Raw genomic sequence first — 20,058 nt, forward strand, 5'->3', positions numbered from 1 at the left:
CGGTGGAATTCCAACACCAGAAAAATCCTCTGTTCTAAGTAATAAACCATGTTGTCTACAGCACACTTGCACGTTGTGAACAGCACACGCTTACAGCAGAAAGACGACGTACAGAATGGCGCACCCACAGACTGCGTTGTCTTCTATCTCTTTCACATCACTTGCAGCGCCATCTGTTGTTGAAAATTGTAACTACTGTAATTTCGACAGTTTGTCCGCCTGAAAATGTACTGTTGTCCCAAGCATATTGCAACAAACGGTGTATTTCTATCGCTGCTCGTTTAGTTTTTATTGCCGTTTCAAATATACCGGTCATTTTTGAAACACCCTGTAAGAACGGATCTGTTGTACTGGAGCTTCCATTTTAGGTTCTGTGAGATGCAAGTTCAGTTGCATCTGTCTCGTACTCCGTAAAAACCTATTAGCAACATGTATGATACCTGGCAAGTAATTCATGAACAAGCTCCACCATCACAGTATCAGCTCATCGAATGCGATATTGAAGCAGCAAAGATTAGTTATACCATTACAATCACTTTCATCCCGATTTTTCTGGGAAACAAATGGCTCTGAGCACTATGGGACTTAACATCTGTGGTCATCAGTCCCCTAGAACTTAGAACTACTTAAACCTAACTAACCTAAGGACATCACACACATCCATGCCCGAGGCAGGATTCGAACCTGCGACCGTAGCAGTCGCGCGGTTCCGAACTGTTTCTGGGAAACATGAAATGAAATCATTCACTTTAGCCAGGGTGAGCTGCATGTCATGGTGAAAACAAGAGCTTCCGTTAATTTCACGCACTAAGAATAACGATGGTTACTGCGGAACGTGTGTCAAAGATTATAGGGTTAAATGTGGAGTTACCGGTTGAGTTGGGGAGTGATCACCACTCACATGATGCCTCTTTTGACAACAATAATCGGAGTGCTTCTTAATGTTAAGCAAAGTTAATCCTCAACAGCAAGACACACCTCCACCATGTGGTTAGCAGTTCTCGAGGTGTGATTTTATACACACTGCTATTAACAGTATACCTGTCAATTCGCCATGGAAGGTAAACGTATTGTGATACGTTGTGGGAAAGAAAAGTTTGTGCTACGACTCCAGTAAGTTGATTCCCCAGTTCCTCCCAGAAAGGAATTAGTTATGATGTGAACGTGTTGTAATGTTGATTTAGATGTTAAGTGCTATTTCAAAAACACAATTTGAACCTTCAGTATCTTTATTATCTTCTTCCCCCTGTAGGGGCAACGTAGGTTATCAGATTGCATAAATCAGCATGCCATTATCGCTTCCTCACTCCAATATCTTACCTTGTCCCATCATCAACCTTGTTAAGGTGGAAGACGCCGATTATGAGGTACGTGGTCCAGAAAATTGTAAGAGGATGAGGAGAACTGCTGCGCCAACGATCATCGTCAAGGCGATTTACGAGAAATGAAGCTATTTTCGATGTAATTCTGAATATAAATGTCTGTTAACAAACACTGTATTTTGCAAATGCTGGGCTGCTTCCCAAATTCTGCCTCAGCGAATGCTGACACGAACAGTTGAAATACAAGAACTCACTGAACAAATTTTACACGATCCACTGACAGATGGCTCCCTTAGGTTACCTTCACGACTGTGGTATCGGGAAGGGCATGCGGCCACAAAGCTAGACAAGAAAACAAAATTTGCCAAATCCTGGAAAGTGGACCTTTTGTTAGACGGTATAAAAGCCAGGAGAAAGAAAGAACGAAAGAAGGGAAGGAAGTGCGGAGAACGAATCCAAGAACGTATTTTTTCCAAAACTGTGAATCCTGACGATAGGTAGAGGATTCTATGCGGAAAAACAACGGGGAATGCAATACGCATTCACAATTTCCATTTAATAAAATTGTACTGTAATCAAGGAATGAAGAATGTAATGTAGTTAGGGATCAACGACGCACGTAACACGTGTATTACTTTGTAATACGAGAGCGTACTAAAAAGTAATGCCTCCAAATTTTTTATTTTGTTCTCAATACAGCTTATGGTATTACATGTCACGAATATTACTCGGTCGACATTCCCGCTTCGCTGACGGAAGTAGCAACTCTCTGGAGCTAAAGGGCTCCGAACTGTAGTGTGTAACGTGGCCATATGCAGCGTAACTCTCTGTCCGTGAGAAATAGCGTGTTGTAATCGAGTTCCGAGTTCGAAGATTTCCTCCACGCACGTAGCACCCTCTGCTTCAGCACGACAATGCCAGACCACACACGAGCGCTGTAAAGTCTGCAATAATCCCTTGCCTTACATTCGCTGTCATCGATCGTCCTCCCTGCAGTCCCTACTAGGCTCCATCCGGTTTTCATCTGTTTCTAAAACATAAATAACACCTTCGAGCACCTCACTTTGATAGTGACGGAGCAGTGCAAGCAGAGGTGGCGTTGTGGCTCTAACGAAGTCAAACATTCTACAGTGATAATTTTCAACAAATGGTCTCCCATTCGGAAAAATGCGTTCGTCACAAGGATGACTATGTTGAGAAATATGTAGACATGAAGAATAAGGATTTAGAATGTTAATACAATATATTTTTTTAAAGACCTTAAGGATTTTCACGTAAAAAACTGGGAAGGCATTACTTTTCAACATATCCTCGTATATGTTATTACGTAAGGAATTCGAGAAAATATGGAAAAATAATGCTACAAATTTTAAGGGTTTGACTGTGTGTGTGTGTGTGTGTGTGTGTGTGTGTGTGTGTGTGTGTGGGTGGGTGGTGTGTGCGTGTCTTAACTTGTGATGCGAGCTGAGGTGACACTTGGGCATGCCTCATCTTTCCTATACTACAAATTCTAACACTCGCGCAGCGTTCATTGCTCATTGCTATTGAACTTCTGTATCTAAACAGCTGACTATCTACACTACTGGCCAATAAAATTGCTACACCAAGAAGAAATCCAGACGATAAACGGGTATTCATTGGACAAATATATTATACTAGAATTGACATGTGATTACATATTCACGCAATTTTAGTGCATTGATCCTGAGAAATCAGTACCCAGAACAACCACCTCTGGCCGTAATAACGGCCTTGATACGCCTGGGCATTGAGCCAAACAGAGCTTGGATGTCGTGTACAGGTACAGCTGCCCATGCAGCTTCAGCACGATACCACAGTTCATCAAGAGTAGTTACTGGCGTATTGTGACGAGCCAGTTGCTCGGCCACCATTGACCAGACGTTTTCAATTGGTGAGAGATCTGGAGAATGTGCTGGCCACGGCAGCAGTCGAACATTTTCCGTATCCAGAAAGGCCCTTACAGGACCTGCAACATGCGGTCGTGCATTATCCTACCGAAATGTAAGGTTTCGCAGGGATCGAATGAAGGGTAGAGCCACGGGTCGTAACACATCTGAAATGTAACGTCCACTGTTCAAAGTGCCGTCAATGCGAACAAGAGGTGACAGAGACGCGTAACCAATGGCACCCCATACCATCACGCTGGGTGATGCGCCAGTATGGCGATGACGAATACACTCTTCCAATGTGCGTTCACCGCGATGTCGCCAAACACGCATGCAGCCATCATGATTCTGCAAACAGAACCTGGATTCATCCGAAAAAATGACGTTTTTCCATTCGTGCACCCAGGTTCGTCGTTGAGTACACCATCGCAGGCGCTCCTGTCTGTGATGCAGCGTCAAGGGTAACCGCAGCCATGGTCTCCGAGCTGATAGTCCATGCTGCTGCAAACGTCGTCGAACTGTTCGTTCATATGGTTGTTGTCTTACAAACGTCCCCCTCTGTTGACTCAGGGATCGAGACGTGGCTGCACGATCCGTTACAGCCATGCGGATAAGATGCCTGTCGACTGCTAGTGATACGAAGCCGTTGGGATCCAGCACGGCGTTCCGTATTACCCTCCTGAACCCACCCATTCCACATTCTGCTAACAGTCATTGGATCTCGACCAACGCGAGCAGCTATGTCGCGGTACGATAAACCGCAATTGCGATAGGCTACAATCCGACCTTTATCAAAGTCGGAAACGTGATAGTACGCATTTCTCCTCCTCACACGAGGCATCACAACAACGATTCACCAGGCAACGCCGGTCAACTGCTGTTTGTGTATGAGGAATGGGTTGGAAACTTTCCTCATGTCAGCACGTTGTAGGTGTCGCCACCGGCGCCAAACTTGTGTGAATGATCTGGAAAGCTAATCATTTGCATATCACAGCATCTTCTTCCTGTCGGTTAAATTTCGCATCTGTAGCACGTCATCTTCGTGGTGTAGCAATTTTAATGGCCTGTAGTGTACTTCTGCGTCCTCGTCCCCTTGGTCTCCCGCTTTCCTCCTTTACAATACTGCGAACTTCTCTCTCCCGTCACCGGAAGCGAAGGTGCGAATTCAGCGATATTTGCAAAAACATGCCCTCATGTGGGCAGAAATCGAGACGTATAGCGTAAGGGCCGTTTGCTGCTGTGAGAACTCCAGATTAGGGGGCTAGTAAAAGGCTGTGCAGGCCGGAAAATTGTGTCGCTGAACAGATAAAGTTAGCCGCTATGAAGCATTATTACGGCGTTTATCATATTATACAGTAGTTTCGACTTATGTGCTGAGAGAGATCGAATTTGCTGTTAGCTAAATTACTCTCGTTGCAGACCGTATTAGCCCACTCATATTTTTGTGCTGTTGATAAACCAGACTGCAGTGCACAGCGTTATGCTACAAATATTTCAGGATAAACACACTGTCTGACACGTGTTACGTGCCTGCTCGCACGAAAAATTCCGTTCCCAAGATTTGCCTGTGAAACAAAAAATGTTGAGCGATGGCTAATTTTACGAAGCGAGCTGGCTGCTTTCCGCGCTTATTCTGCCAGCGGGCTGCAAAATCGTTGCAGATTACGGCACACGCTGTCAGCCGTACATCTCTTTTTAGTTTGAGTTTAATGTCCCATGGACGGCAAGGTCGTTAGTCTGGTCGCGTAAAGTCGCCATCAAATTCTGAAATGTTTGTCAATATGCGAAGGCGTATTTCAGTCTACGCTGTGTGACGACAATGAAAAAAAAAAAAAAAAATCCGCGCGGTACATAGATTGAACTGGAGACAATGGAATTATATTTTACTCTGTTGCTACAAATCTTCTTACAGCGTACGTCAAGTGTATATTTACAGCACTCCGTCGTCAGGTCACAAGGGGCAATCCGACCGCCGTGTCATCCTCAGCTGAGGATGCGGATAGGAGGGGCGTGTGGTCAGCACAGCGCTCAACTGGTCGTTATGATGGTTTTCTTTCACCAGAGCTGCTACTATTCGATCGAATAGCTCCTCAGTTTGCATCACGAGGCTGAGTGCACCCCGAAAAATGGCAACAGCGCAGGCGGCCCGGATGGTCACCCATCCGAGTGCCAGCCACGCCCTACAGCGTTTAACTTCGGTGATCTGACGGGAATCGGTGCATCCACTGTGAAAAGGCCGTTGCCAAGTGTATACTTAGTCTACGGATTTGTTTTACTTATCATTTCGTCAATGTGGAGACACTACAATGCAGTTCTGTCGCGTAAATCACTATTTTGTACGGTTTATGACCAACGGAAATTCATTTTAAGTCCTCAAATGTTTATATGAACTGAGTTCCTACTTTTGAACGTTTGAGAAATAGGTTACTGAATTCAGATACGACCGTACTTGTCTTTTAGATGGTCCACGGAAAGAACGTTCAAAACTGCAACCACTCTAAAAATATCGTTCATTTGAACTATACCATAAAATATAAACTGGCCAACGGCGTCGCCGCAGTGGTAACACCGGTTCCCGTCAGATAACCGAAGTTAAGCGCTGTCGGGCTGGGCTAGCACTTGGATGGGTGACCATCCGGTCTGCCGAGCGCTGTTGACAAGCGGGGTGCACTCAGCCATTGTGAGGCAAATTGAGGAGCTACTTCTTTGAGAAGTTGCGGCTCCGGTAACGGAAACTGATCTAGAGCCGGGAGAGGAGTGTGCTGACCACATGCCCCTCCAATTATTTTTTTTTTTTTTTTTTTTTTTTTTTTGTCATCAGTCTACTGACTGGTTTGATGCGGTTCGCCACGAATTCCTTTCCTGTGCTAACCTCTTCATCTCAGAGTAGCACTTGCAACCTACGTCCTCAATTATTTGCTTGACGTATTCCAATTTCTGTCTTCCTCTACAGTTTTTGCCCTCTACAGCTCCCTCTAGTACCATGGAAGTCATTCCCTCATGATTTAGCAGATGTCCTATCATCCTGTCCTTTCTCCTTATCAGTGTTTTCCACATATTCCTTTCCTCTCCGATTCTGCGTAGAACCTCCTCATTCCTTACCTTATCAGTCCACCTAATTTTCAACATTCGTCTATAGCACCACATCTCAAATGCTTCGATTCTCTTCTGTTCCGGTTTTCCCACAGTCCATGCTTCACTACCATACAATGCTGTACTCCAGACGTACATCCTCAGAAATTTCTTCCTCAAATTAAGGCCGGTATTTGATATTAGTAGACTTCTCTTGGCCAGAAATGCCTTTTTTGCCATAAGAGTCTGCTTTTGATGACCTCCTTGCTCCGTCCGTCATTGGTTATTTTGCTGCCCAGGTAGCAGAATTCCTTAACTTCATTGACTTCGTGACCATCAATCCTGATGTTAAGTTTCTCGCTGTTCTCATTTCTACTACTTCTCATTACCTTCGTCTTTCTCCGATTTACTCTCAAACTATACAGTTTACTCATTAGGCTGTTCATTCCGTTCAGCAGATCATTTAATTCTTCTTCACTTTCACTCAGGATAGCAATGTTATCAGCGAATCGTATCATTGATACCCTTTCACCTTGTATTTTAATTCCACTGCTGAACCTTTCTTTTATTTCTATCATTGCTTCCTCGATGTACAGATTGAAGAGTAGGGGCGAAAGGCTACAGCCTTGTCTTACACCCTTCTTAATACGAGCACTTCGTTCTTGATCGTCCACTCTTATTATTCCCTCTTGGTTGTTGTACATATTGTATATTACCCATCTCTCCCTATAGCTTACCCCTACTTTTTTCAGAATCTCGAACAGCTTGCACCATTTTATATTGTCGAACGCTTTTTCCGGGTCGACAAATCCTATGAAAGTGTCTTGATTTTTCTTTAGCCTTGCTTCCATTATTAGCCGTAACGTAAGAATTGCCTCTCTCGTCCCTTTACTTTTCCTAAAGCCAAACTGATCGTCACCTAGCGCATTCTCAGTTTTCTTTTCCATTATTCTGTATATTATTCTTGTAAGCAGCTTCGATGCATGAGCTGTTAAGCTGATTGTGCGATAATTCCCGCACTTATCAGCTCTTACCGTCTTCGGAATTGTGTGGATGATGCTTTTCCGAAAGTCAGATGGTATGTCGCCAGACTCATATATTCTACACACCAACGTGAATAGTCGTTTTGTTGCCACTTCCCCCAATGATTTTAGAAATTCTGATGTAATGTTATCTATACCTTCTGCCTTATTTGACCGTAAGTCCTCCAAAGCTCTTTTAAATTCCGATTCTAATACTGGATCCCCTATCTCTTCTAAATCGACTCCTGTTTCTTCTTCTATCACATCAGACAAATCTTCACCCTCATAGAGGCTTTCAATGTATTCTTTCCACCTATCTGCTCTCTCCTCTGCATTTAACAGTGGAATTCCCGTTGCACTCTTAATGTTACCACCGTTGCTTTTAATGTCACCAAAGGTTGTTTTGACTTTCCTGTATGCTGAGTCTGTCCTTCCGACCATCATATCTTTTTCTATGTCTTCACATTTTTCCTGCAGCCATTTCGTCTTAGCTTCCCTGCACTTCCTATTTATTTCATTCCTCAGCGACTTTTATTTCTGTATTCCTGATTTTCCCGGAACATGTTTGTACTTCCTCCTTTCATCAATCAACTGAAGTATTTCTTCTGTTACCCATGGTTTCTTCGCAGCTACCTTCTTTGTACCTATGTTTCCTTCCCAACTTCTGTGATGGCCCTTTTTAGAGCTGTCCATTTCTCTTCAACTGTACTGCCTACTGCGCTATTCCTTATTGCTGTATCTATAGCGTTAGAGAACTTCAAACTTATGTCGTCATTCCTTAGTACTTCCGTATCCCACTTCTTTGCGTATTGATTCTTCCTGACTAATGTCTTGAACTTCAGCCTACTCTTCATCACTACTATATTGTGATCTGAGTCTATATCTGCTCCTGGGTACGCCTTACAGTCCAGTATCTGATTTCGGAATCTCTGTCTGACCATGATGTAATCTAATTGAAATCTTCCCGTATCTCCCGGTCTTTTCCAAGTATACCTCCTCCTCTTGTGATTCTTGAACAGGGTATTCGCTATTACTAGCTGAAACTTGTTATAGAACTCAATTTGTCTTTCTCCTCTTTCATTCCTTGTCCCCAGCCCATATTGTCCTGTAACCTTTTCTTCTACTCCTTCCCCTACAACTGCATTCTAGTCGTCCATGACTATTGGATTTTCGTCCCCATTTACATACTGCATTACCCTTTCAATATCCTCATACACTTTCTCTATCTGTTCATCTTCAGCTTGCGACGTCGGCATGTATACCTGAACTATCGTAGTCGGTGTTGGTCTGCTGTCGATTCTGATAAGAACAACCCGGTCACTGAACTGTTCACAGTAACACATCCTCTGCCCTACCTTCCTATTCATAACGAATCCTACACCTGTTATACCATTTTCTGCTGCTGTTGATATTACCCGATACTCATCTGACCAGAAATCCTTGTCTTCCTTCCACTTCACTTCACTGACCCCTACTATATCTAGATTGAGCCTTTGCATTTCCCTTTTCAGAATTTCTAGTTTCCCTACCACGTTCAAGCTTCTGACATTCCACGCCCCGACTCGTAGAACGTTATCCTTTCGTTGATTATTCAATCTTTTTCCCATGGTAACCTCCCCCTTGGCAGTTCCCTCCGGGAGATTCGAATGGGGGACTGTTCCGGAATCTTTTGCCAATGGAGAGATCATCATGACACTTCTTCAATTACAGGCCACATGTCCTGTGGATACACGTTACGTGTCTTTACTGCAGTGGTTTCCATTGCCTTCTGCATCCTCATGTCGTTGATCATTGCTGATTGTTCCGCCTTTAGGGGCAATTTCCCACCCTTAGGGCAAGAGAGTGCCCTGAACCTCTATTCGCTCCTCGGCCCTCTTTGAGAAGGCCGTTGGCAGAATGAGGCTGACTTCTTATGCCGGAAGTCTTCGCCAATGCTGATTATTTATCAAAATTTAGGCAGTGGCGGGGATCGAACCCGGGACTGAAGACGTTTTGATTATGAATCAAAGACGCTACCCCGAGACCACGGGTACCCCTTCATACCCGCATCCAATGACACCTGTGGTCTGAGAATGACACGGCGGCCGGTCGTTGCCGTTGGGACTTCATGGCTGTTCGGGAGGAGTTTAGTTTAGTTTTATAATATATAAATTAGCGTTTAAACCTATATGAAATACATAACGCTGAAGACGAGGCAGTATATCGAAAAGTAAGTGCAGTTTTCACCTGAAATACATGGTTTTCCATAGCTGAGTTGACCAATATTCCACCTTACCCTCTTGGTGTGGATTTGGTCTAAGCGTCTTCATGTAAAGGTTTTAAGTCACACAGCATAGGACATCATCAAGAAGTAGTCTCTTCGAGGGTGTTCTTTAAGGATCTAAACATTTTTCTTTTATCAATACTCTGCTACATTTGCTTACGAATTTCTGATTATGCATCAGTTATGTGTATCTATTGTTTCCCGCTCTCTCAACGCGATATAGCCACTTTACTTAATTTTTTTTCTCTATACTCTTTCCTCCAAATACTAGTCTCGTATCTCTGTTTTGGATGTGATCATGTAGCCTAAAATCGATGCTAGGAATGCCCATTACTTTATCTCCTTCTGAAATCTGAAGTTTTGTTTTTCTCTCAATGTCCAAGAATCTGCTCCATAAAAGATTGTAGGAACTAACATTGCTCTATAAAAAGATATCATCGAAGCAAAACTGGCTTTAAATTTCTCTTAATTGAGCCGCATAAGGTACAGAATGATTTAATTGTGGAGTCGAAACCTTTGTTAGTATTCTCGTAAACTATAATCAAGGTAGTTAAAAATTTAACCTGCTCAATAGATTTGTCTCCTGTCAATAATTTTGCTCTTATCAAGAGCTTCTCCTAGAATTCACACATACTAGTTGTATGTACAAATTGTCTTGTTCGTTTCAAGAATTTTTTTAACAAAAGCGAGACTGGATGAACTTTACTGGCTCTTGTGACGAATTGGAAACTACAGTATGAGCGAAGTAAATCAGCTTTGCGTGAAACGCTTACTGCTTCATAGCATTCTGCACCCATGCGTGTTGGGTGATGCTTCGCGGGATTAGACGAGCGGTCTAGGGCGCTGCAGTCATGGACTGTGCGGCTGGTCCCGGCGGAGGTTCGAGTCCTCCCTCGGGCATGGGTGTATGTGTGTTTGTCCTTAGGATAATTTAAGTTAAGTAGTGTGTAAGCTTAGGGATTGATGACCTTAGCAGTTAAGTCCCATAAGATTTCACACACATTTGAACATTTTGTTGGGTGATGCATAGCTAACCAGGTCTCAGCGGATGAATAACAAAGCACCACACTTTCCACAGAAGAATCCGTCAGCTGCAGCTTAAGGAGCACGAAGCTTTTGCCTCAAAGAAGTAAGTGATCCGTAGTGACCAACAGTACGTTTACACAGATCTTAGCCAGAAGGACACCCATCTTCAGTACATGGATACTATGCAGACGTGATCGGCAATGAAAGGAGTAAGGAATGAATTTACCACCCCTCCTCCCTCCCTTCAGTGGTACTCGCCAAATTACCTATAAGCAAAAGGGTATAGACAGACACATATCGACATAGTATACGTCGGTCAGATAAATCATTTGGCGATTCGAGAGATGGCTCCATGTTAGAAGCCGGCTACAACTGACCCACAATTGTTACAAATAAGTCAAAATACTCGTCAGATGCCATAGATACGAATACGTTCTTGCTCCAACAAATCTTGGCCCATAAGTTTCTAAAAAAACACTTGCATTGGATTTCGGGTTGAGCATCTGTACCGTCTGATGAATTTTAAACGATAGCTGTTTATGTCCGTATCACATCGCTGTTCATCAGGCATTAAGCGAAGACTACTGCCAGACAAGTATCGCTTTCTACATAGGTTTCCAAATCAAACTGTGGACTTTAGAGTTGATGATGTAGCTTTCAAATCTAATGCGGGCTCAACATTCGCATTGCCCACTACTGGTCAGAATAAATCCTTCAATCGTTACACCAGCACAACAGCTCGCGGATATGGAGCATCAATACCTGGTGTTGACTCATCCGTTACAGCTGTCGGATCTTGAGCTCAAACAAAGAGCAGTTCTACGAGTATTTCCAAAATACACTATCAGATTTGCTCTAAGAAGTTGTACAAGCAACATGATATGTTGTGTGTTTACGGCACGCGGGATTTCCAGTACATGTTTCCTTCGTGGCCACTCTTACCTTAAATCAGTGACTTCTCCCCCACTGTCGCCAGACTTAACTCCCTTTGATTATTACTCTTGAGGACGCATCAAAGACAGAGAGTATCAACAGCTTTCGGAAACATAAGATAATATGAAATAAAAATTTGTAATCGTGCTGAACGCTTTCAGATGCCGAGATAGATCGGGGTACTCAAACTACCGAAAGGCAGCCGCCATTGTGCTTTTAACAAGGTGGAAAGCAATCACACATTTATTAATTTAAGCCAACGCAGAAATTGTTATGTATTTTAATAATGCTAAGTTTTCAAATTTTAGGAAAACTCCATTCAAAGTTGGAAGCGTACGAAAAGGTTTATCCGCGACATTATTAAGCACCTCCATCCTAATTATCTTCTTTTTCTTTTCTTACGCGTTGTTAAAATCATCTGCAACAGGCAGGGATATTTTGATATTATTATTGAAACGAAGCAAAATACAGAGAAACCTTTTTGGACCAAACTTCAGTTTCTCAACCTTTTTCACTACTCTAATTTTTTACCCTGCTCTAATTTGAAATTTTGAAGTTGAGTTAGTTTTATACATTTCCAAGCAGCTGTCAGTCAATGTAAGGTTCATCATACCATCCACACTTATCTCTTTGCCTAAAACGCATTTTGTCTGAAAACATCGGACACGCCGTTTCGAGAGAAACAAAAGTATATATATTATAGTTCTGGAAAACCCTTTATTTCGGAGCCAAATGTTTTTACAGCTATGGTTGATATTGTTAAAATAATGTTAAATAATGCTACTGATATAACGACAACTGTTGTGTTGGCAGAAGAGTCAACACCGTGTTACGAATGGAGGCCGAAACAACGGTCGCAGGTTCGAATCCTGCCTCGGGCATGGATGTGAGTGATGTCCTTAGGTTAGTTAGGTTTAACTAGTTCTATGTTCTAGGCGACTGATGACCTCAGAAGTTAAGTCGCATAGTGCTCAGAGCCATTTGAACCATTTTTTTGGTGGCCGAAATGCACACGTTTTAGCTCACGCAGGCTGGCGTGAGGAGGGAAGAACTATACTGACGTGAGGTCTGGAACATGACAAGGAATGAGAATTCAGAAAGCGGACGTAATTAGTTTGATACTTAACTTTAATCCATTAATGATGAACATCGCTCTTGACGGTACATGATTCAAAATATTATCTGTTCAGATTATAGTAATTGAATATGGCGTCTTGCTAGGTCGTAGCAAATGACGTAGCTGAAGGCTATGATAAACTGTCGTCTCTGCAAATGAGAGTGTATGTAGTCAGTGAACCATCGCTAGCAAAGTCGGCTGCACAAGTGGGCGAGTGCTAGGGAATCTCTCTAGACTAGACCTGCCGTGTGGCGGCGCTCGGTCTGCAATCACTGATAGTGGCAACACGCGGGTCCGACGTATACTAACGGACCGCGGCCGATTTAAAGGCTACCACCTAGCAAGTGTGGTGTCTGGCGGGGATACCACAACAACTCTGTACTTTGTTTATACTACGTTACTGATGTATCGCCCGTTGACCGCCATATCAGTTTCTTTCTCATTCTTTTTCAAAGAGACTGTTAGCAATATTAATTTACGAGATGGGCTGCAACTTCTTCCTTAAAAAAAAAATACACGTCCGAACAAGCCTTGAAGGCCCAACGCTACCAACCGGCCACAGGCCGCAGTGTGACCTTCAGCCCTTAGGCGTCACCGCATACGGTTATGGAGAGGCATGTGGGCAGCACACCGCTCTTCTGGCTGTTGTCAGTTTTCGTGATCGGTATAAAAAAAATGTAATACAAAATCACAAAAGGCATTTTCTTTTGCTTGCCGTGTCTAAGTCTGTTATCGCTGAATCGATGATCAATTTCTGACACCTATTTGGAATACTTTAGTTTTAATTTTGAAACTAGATGACTCTCCTATCGCCACGAAGTTCAGTTTCCTGAAGTAAGGTGACATGGGTGTAGTTTCCGTCTCTGAATCAAATACCAAGCACAGTTTGTTATGAATTTCGCATTTTGGCTTAAAGTGTGTAATATTTCTAAGGTTTTGGTAGGGAAATAGCCCGGCATTTTCCCCTTTCCGTTTGAAAACTTCAAATTACATCTCAGGTGATGATATCCAAAATGGCCGCCATGATGGTAACATAGCCCCACAGGTGTTCATTGATCTCGCATCTCACATGGCTTGATTTTATATTTCTGTTTATACACAAGTTTTTGCTTTAGGAGGGTGGTGAATACTGTGTCAACCAGTCAGGACTAAGCAATAAACTCGCAGACTTCTATGTTTGGTACTTCATCATGTAATTTTCGGTCAGGCAGTGTTTGGTGATGATACTGTAAAGTAATATTTCGGTCAGTTAGCAGCCGGTAGTCAAAATTTATACTTCTATATAAAGTCTGTTCACTTTGCCTTCCTTCATCAAGCATAATGTAATGGTCTAAGTCAGTCATTACAATTTGCAACTTTACGAAACATCTAGTAGTCGGCGTACCTTATCGATTTGTTTTCGTAAATCGATATGAATACATTTCACGGAATCTGATAATGTAAACTGAATTTAGTGTTAATAAATCTGAAAAGAATAAAAGTAAATTCTGCAGTGATGTATACATCATTTAACAACTGTTCACACATCCAGGAATAACAGGAGGAAGATTGAAGAACAACATCCAGAAGAATTAAGGGACACAGAAACAGTTCGGTAACGCTGCAAAGTGTGTGTCTGTATCGTGTGGATGACAGTACTACTCTGGGAGAGTTCGAAGGGGGATCCACAGGCCTACACATACCCTTGCGACTGACAGATTGTCATCAACAATGTTGCATAATTTCACTCAAGAAGAAACTGAAAATAAAAGAAAATTGTGGGATTCAAGTCTGGGTATTGGCGCAAAGTCCGGTAGCCATGAGCTTGCGCCAACACCTCTCTTCACATTGTTAACCAAACATTGTGGCTGAACATAACTTTCGCCATCGGAATCGAACCAAAGATATCCGAGTCGAGAGCCACTATAAACGCATGTGTTTAAGATTCCAGCTACGGAGACTGATATACATTAAAAAATGAAATATTTCGGAAAATACTATCGTTGCTACTGGGTCAACTCGTAGAATGGCCCATGATTTCTTTATTGATATTGTGCTATTCGTAGTTTACATTTATTGATACAGCGTTGTTTAGGGTTTTGGAAGGAGCGTAACGACTGCAGTTCGGAGTGCCGTATAAAACAGTCACAATGTGCATCGGCAAAGGGTGTTCATGTCGAGGGTAACAGATCCGTAGCCGCAGAGTGAGAGGACGTAAAAACCAGCGGGGCGTGGAAACTTGTTTTAATTGCGAGAGTGTCACCACACAACATTCACAACGTACTAAGTGATTCATATTAATTGTAAAGTTAGTAGTAACGCCTATGATTCTCACTACCTTACAACAGTGACTGGTGAGTACTACTGTAATACTGTTACATCAAGAACAGTATTCTGTAAACAGTCACATGATCTGCATATCTTATATCGTGAATTCCATGAATACCTTAGCTTCATCGTCAAGTCATGTCAATTCATGGCAGAGGTAACGCGTTATTTGATTACACACTGCACTAATAATTACACTGTTTAATACACAAGAAAACGCAAAACCTTGAAAAAAATGCGGATTTCAGATGCAAGTGTTAAATTTACAAATATAATATTATTACGTCTCTCATTTCGGCTGTACATGTGCCCTCAACCAATTCTTGAAAGTACAACGTTGTCCCACAACTAACGGAGTATATAACACCCCTTTATTCCTCGTTATCGTACAGTTGCTGTGTTGAAGCTATTTTCAGCCATTCTACATTACACAATAGGGAAACAAAAGGAAGTTTTACACAATTGACCATGCAGTTACTCGTGAATGAACATTAAATTACATCATTCGGCTCAGCTTCCAACTACCACCGTGAAAAATGCACTGTGTTCTATGCGACAACCTAATTCACAGAATTACTTGCATCTGCTAAATTTGTTAACCACGATCGACCATTTTCTTCTTACTACAAAAAATTGGGAAGCTTCTTGAAAAGTGTCCAGAAATGGCTCTGAGCACTTTGGGACTTAACATCTATGGTCATCAGTCCCTTATAACTTAGAACTACTTAAACCTAAATAACCTAAGGACATCACACAACACCCAGTCATCACGAGGCAGAGAAAATCCCTGACCCCGCCGGGAATCGAACCCGGGCGTGGGAAGCGAGAACGCTACCGCACGACCACGAGCTGCGGACATCCAGAAATATAGTTGCAGCATAAATACGAGAGGCGTTGAATAAATAATGCAATACATTTTTCTTTCTCGGCCAATTTGACTTGAAAGATAGTGAATTTGTGTCGGACCTTGTGGCTTATTCCCGATTCATCCTCTATTGTTCAAAAATGGTTCAAATGGCTCTGAGCACTATGGGACTCAACATCTTAGGTCATAAGTCCCCTAGAACTTAGAACTACTTAAACCTAACTAACCTAAGGACATCACACACACCCATGCCCGAGGCAGGATTGGAACCTGCGACCGTAGCAGTCCCGCGGTTCCGGACTGCAGTGCCAGAACCGCTAGACCACCGCGGCCGGCCCCTATAGTTCCACGACGTTTTGATAGGTGGTGATGCTATTCGTAGCATTCAAAATGGCCTCTGTAACAGAAGTGCGTTCCAAGCAGAGAGCTGTCATTGAGTTTCTCTTGGCCGAAAGCCAGAGCATCGCAGATATTCATAGGCGCTTACAGAATGTCTACGGAGATCTGGCAGCAAAGGAAAGCACGGTGAATCGTTGGGCGAGGCGTCCGCTATTATCGCAACATGGTCGCGTTAACCTGTCCAGTCTCCCGCGTGCCAGCCAGCCGCATACGGCTGTGACTCTTGCAGCGTTGGAACGTGCGGACACTCTCATTCGAGGTGATTGATCACAGTCAAACAGCTCGCTGCTTCTCCACGACAACGCAAAGCCCCACACAAGTCTGCGCACCCGAGACGGCGTCACTAAACTTAATTGTAGCGTTCTTCCTCATCCACCCTACATATCGGATATCACACCTTCCAACCTCCATCTGTTGGGCCCAATGAAGGATGCACTCCGCAGGAAGTGGTATATGGGTGACTGTATGATAGAGAGGTTACTGACACAGCAAGACACTGACTCCGACGTCAACTAGTAGAGTGGTACCATGTGGGCACACAGGCCTTCCCAGTAACGCGGTGTAACGCCGTTGCATTAAACGGAGATTATGTTTAAAAAAAGTTTTTACCGAAGAGTGTGGGGAATCATATGGTGTACTGGAATCCTGAATAAAACCAATCTGCTCTCAGAAAAAAAATGTGTTGCATTATTTATTTAACACCCCTCGTAAACAAACAGCAAACCAGCCATGGCGATCTAACAGAACAGTTTGTGTTTACAAACATCATGATACCACTGAAAGCGAGTTAGAACGATTACTGAGAGACATAGTGGCTAGAGCCCTCGTTAGAGATTCGTCCACTTTTACCCGACCGTCTCGTCCACATGTGAAACCTCCCCTTAGAAAAATTTATGAATGATTGTGCTGATAAACCCCTTCATTATTTTATTTTCAAACAGCTGAGCAAAACTGAACGTACTCAGACATTTCTCTCTTTACTTATTCTGATCATCACTAGACTGACACACAATATTTTTAGCGCAACGCAATCTGACTTTCAATAATCCCTACAAAAGAATGGCCCTGACTAACAATAACCTATACCTTTCATGAATCACTTACCTTACAAAAATCTTCGTTACTCGAACTACTGCAATACAGCGAGTACCAATACTGCCAGCTAGGCCGGCCGGAGTGGCCGAGCGGTTCTAGGCGCTTCAGCCTGGAACCGCGCGACCACTCCGGTCGCAGGTTCAAATCCTGCCTCGGGCATGGATGTGTGTGATGTCCTTAGGTTAGTTAGGTTTAAGTAGTTCTACGTTCTAGGGAACTGATGACCATAGAATTTAAGTCCCATAGTTCTCAGAGCCATTTCGCCAGCACGGTAGCTCAGCGTGTTCGGTCAGAGGGTTAGCACCTCTCTGTAATAAAAAAACTGAGCTAATCGATCAACAACGAACTTAAACGGATGTCTTACGACGTCCGCCCCGAGCAGATGCATCGAACAAAAGCGAACAAAACGAGATAAAAGAAAAAGTGACTACCTACTGATAGGCATAGTTAGAAAATGAAAGATTTTGATAGAGAACAAACAATGTATTTACCTTAATAGTGTTCAAAAGTCATAATACATATATCAGTTCATGACATCCAGTCTTACAAATTTACTGTCTCTGATGGACACACGTCCAGATCATCCGCTCTCAAAAGTCTGCCATCTCGCTCCCCACATCCACCACTGCTGGCGGCTCACCTCCAACTGCGCAACGCTACGCGCTGTTCACATCCAACTGCCCAACACTACAATAGCGAATATTACAACAATGCCAACCAGCCACAGACTGCACACAGCACAGCCAGTGATTTTCATACAGAGCGCTACGTGGCGTTACCAATATAGAAACCTAAACAGCCTACTTACACATGGTTAAAAATAGACACTAGGGCTAAATTTTAGCTTACGCTACGTCTACGAAGTTCTTATTTTCAAAGGAGCCGTCCGATTTTACAATGGTGTATATTTTACGTGCATATACACGTAACCTTCGGATACTTTATACAATTGCGTTTAGAATCAAAGTTTTCGTTAACTTTCACAAACGTTGAATATGGCCTCCATCGGATGGCCGACGAACACCCAGACGATTGTCAGACTAGTACCACACTATAAAAAGTATGTCTAGGTTTACTGCATTATCTTCTGTTGCCACTTTGGGCCGCAGTTCGAACATATTTTTAGAAATGGGAGACACATACATGGGGTCTTTCACAAACCCTCACAAAAAAAAAAAATAAAAAAGAGAGAGATCAGGTGACTTCGAAGGCTGATTGTCCAGTGTGAATTCCGAACTCCCCTTAAGCTCTAGGAGGTGCAGTGCTGTTACTTACGCGGCACGCCGCACAATCGTAACTGAATGGCACCTGTTGTAACGCAGAACCCAAAACTACTTTCGTTGCTGCGTTATCGTCATCTATACTCGGCCTACGTTGTTCAATGGCAAGCTAGCGAGCTAACTGCACCAACGTAGACCCCTTCAAAGGAACCGCAAAAGAGACTTTTAGTTCCGAGTTAAAATTCATCTCAAGCTCCTATCTTTATTCATGTGGAAGATGGTCATATGAAATCGGATGAACTTTTAAAAGCGGTCTGCATATTGTGCAAAGTTTTTATTTGCATAGCAACGATTAAGTTGTTACTAAATCTAATATAATAGGCAATAAGAGGAAAGAAGAAGAGAGGACAGCTGACTGAGGATGTCGGAGTTAAATCGAAAACGGTAATTTTATTATACGAGCGACTGTCAAACAGAAAGAAGACAGATGGAAAAAAGTAAGTAAACTGTTCACTAGCTCAAAAGTAATCGCCACAACTGATACTTACAATGAGGCTATAAAACTCTCACTTTGTATGGTCTAACATTCTTCACAACTAACATTAAGTATAACAATCACTCCGAACATATTCAGGATCAGAAGGAATTCTCGAAGTTCTCAGAAACACACACCTGCCTTACACGTGCTCTAAAATGCCAGAAATAATTTGAAAATACCTCCGCTAGTGGCAGCTTGTCTGAGAAACGATTCTGCTGAAGGCTGAAAGCTTCTAGTTAATTGTGCTAGAGCTTTAAGAAAGAGTACATGGGCAAATCCGAACATCCCAGGAAAAGTGTAATTTTAAGAAATCATTGTGGAACCAAAGTAATCGCAGAGAAATTTACAGTAACTTATTGTTAGTCTAGAAACAAGTGAAAAATTTGTAGTAAAATGTTACATCCGTCCTCTAAAAGACAACGTGTATAACAATTCCACTAAGCATTTACATAGTACAAAAAGGAGCTCCACATAATCGTAAATTCCCATAATAATATTGAGTAAGTGGAACAGCAACGTGTGCCTTGCGCTACATTCACGGACGAATATACGAAATTCCGATAGCGGTCTTGGAACAATGGATTTAACTTGATCATAACGATGGTACAACTGTAAAACTGAGAATTCTACGATCTTACCATAAACTCTTGTAGGTCACAGCATAGAAGATGGCCATAGAAATAAAACATCAGACAAACCCATCGATATAGTGCAGGGAACGTCCTCGTAATAAAATGGTTCAAATGGCTCTAAGCATTATAGGACTTAACATCTGAGGTCATCAGTCCCCTAGACCTAGAACTACTTAAACCTAACCAACATAAGAACATCACACACATCCATGCCCGAGGCAAGATTCGAACCTGCGACCGTAGCAGCAGCCTTGTTCCGGACTGAAGTGCCTAGAACCGCTCGGCCACAGCGGCTGGCACTCCTCGTAATACATCTATCCACAACACAAGTGTGCTGTTT

At 42.8% G+C, this 20,058-nt stretch overlaps 2 pseudogenes; one reads left to right on the plus strand and one right to left on the minus strand.

Moving 5' to 3' along the window:
- Window positions 1–5,356: 5,356 nt before the first annotated feature.
- LOC126249982 (5S ribosomal RNA) lies at window positions 5,357–5,473 on the minus strand (annotated as a pseudogene).
- Window positions 5,474–5,770: 297 nt separating this feature from the next.
- LOC126249930 (5S ribosomal RNA) lies at window positions 5,771–5,888 on the plus strand (annotated as a pseudogene).
- The last annotated feature ends 14,170 nt before the right edge of the window (window positions 5,889–20,058 follow it).

The sequence above is a fragment of the Schistocerca nitens genome, chromosome 3 (assembly GCF_023898315.1).
Source record: "Schistocerca nitens isolate TAMUIC-IGC-003100 chromosome 3, iqSchNite1.1, whole genome shotgun sequence".
Classification (NCBI taxonomy): Eukaryota; Metazoa; Arthropoda; class Insecta; order Orthoptera; family Acrididae; genus Schistocerca; species Schistocerca nitens.